Consider the following 2,085-nt stretch of genomic DNA (forward strand, 5'->3'; position numbering starts at 1 on the left):
ATGCGACGCCAAGCCGATTAAGACAGCGATGGCGCCACAGTGCCCGCCTTTCGACGCCACCCACAAAGCCTGCAGCCTCTGTCGACCATAGCACCCAATCTCCAGTGGCTCTGCCGCACGAAGCCGTGGACCGGCAATGACTCCACCCGCACCCGTTCGTGCACCACCCCAACCGCCAAACTCGCACCTCCAGCGGATGAACGGCGGAAGTTTCCCGCACTCGTAAAGTGCAATCCACCCCTATAACTTGCGTTTCATGAAGAGTTATTTCCAATATGCGACATTCCCGCTGTCCCTATACATGAGCCGCGACCTGTACCACTTACGAGCGAGAGACGCGATCGCGTTGCTCACTGTACGGCGTCCGATACCGAGCCATCAGCATGTCGGTCCCCATGCGCGTTGCACTCGCACTCGCAGTCGCAAAAACGTGGGGCAAATATATTACGCGGAAGAGCTATAACAGACCGAGCCCCACTGCATGGGGAGAGTCTTTGTCACTAATGTACACAGATGGAACATTTTGGACTGGAACCAGATTACCCGTACACACGGCGCTGATTAGTAATCAATGCAGAGCCATCAAACTACAGCAAATATACACAACTGTCCGTATACATGCTGAAAGAGTCTGCCCACAATGGGAACCACACGTCAGCCAGACACTCTGATCACGCACCACTCTCTGCTTCTAACGGGCGCACATACAATATGTAAGCACCAGCATGGAACAACATCCAGTGCATCTTCTCCGCCACATTACACAATCCACACTATCACAACCAGACCAGGAGGTCCATGCGGAAAATACAATATCCCAGCCTTTCGACATCCACCATTGCGCAGACCAGGCACCAACACCCACACATGTCCTATACAACGGTGCACCCAACATCACAATAGTACCTCCTGTCACAGCGCACAAACAATGACATGAGTCAAAGACACAGGTCTCACACAAGCATAGAATTGGAGCGCCGCCTCTAATAAGCCAAAGGTGCATCCTGACGTGACAAATCTGATCATGTCACAAGCATTCACTTACTATAATCACTATCAAGGAACCTGCCGCCCCCGCCCCCCCCCCCCTACACCTTTCCTTACAACAACGTGTAACCTAACCTAACCTAACCTATGTTGTACCTTAACCTAACCTATGTTGTACCTTAACCTAACCTATGTTGTACCTTAACCTAACCTATGTTGTACCTTAACCTAACCTATGTTGTACCTTAACCTAACCTATGTTGTACCTTAACCTAACCTATGTTGTACCTTAACCTAACCTATGTTGTACCTTAACCTAACCTATGTTGTACCTTAACCTAACCTATGTTGTACCTTAACCTAACCTATGTTGTACCTTAACCTAACCCATGTTGTACCTTAACCTAACCCATGTTGTACCTTAACCTAACCCATGTTGTACCTTAACCTAACCCATGTTGTACCTTAACCTAACCCATGTTGTACCTTAACCTAACCCATGTTGTACCTTAACCTAACCCATGTTGTACCTTAACCTAACCCATGTTGTACCTTAACCTAACCCATGTTGTACCTTAACCTAACCCATGTTGTGCCTTAACCTAACCCATGTTGTGCCTTAACCTAACCCATGTTGTGCCTTAACCTAACCCATGTTGTGCCTTAACCTAACCCATGTTGTGCCCTAACCTAACCCATGTTGTGCCCTAACCTAACCCATGTTGTGCCCTAACCTAACCCATGTTGTGCCCTAACCTAACCCATGTTGTCCCCTAACCTAACCCATGTTGTCCCCTAACCTAACCCATGTTGTCCCCTAACCTAACCCATGTTGTGCCCTAACGTAACCCATGTTGTGCCTTAACGTAACCCATGTTGTGCCTTAACGTAACCCATGTTGTGCCTTAACGTAACCCACGTTGTCCGCTAACGTAACCCACGTTGTCCGCTAACGTAACCCACGTTGTCGCCTAAACCTGCTCTGTAATTGTTATACGACTCGTTCAATTAGTGTAGTGTTGCCCACCCGCAACCCTCGCAATATAGTTCGCTACTCGCACTGCCCGCTCCCCTGTGTATCGCTTCATGTTAAACACC

This window comes from Schistocerca piceifrons, unplaced genomic scaffold (assembly GCF_021461385.2).
Source record: "Schistocerca piceifrons isolate TAMUIC-IGC-003096 unplaced genomic scaffold, iqSchPice1.1 HiC_scaffold_324, whole genome shotgun sequence".
Classification (NCBI taxonomy): Eukaryota; Metazoa; Arthropoda; class Insecta; order Orthoptera; family Acrididae; genus Schistocerca; species Schistocerca piceifrons.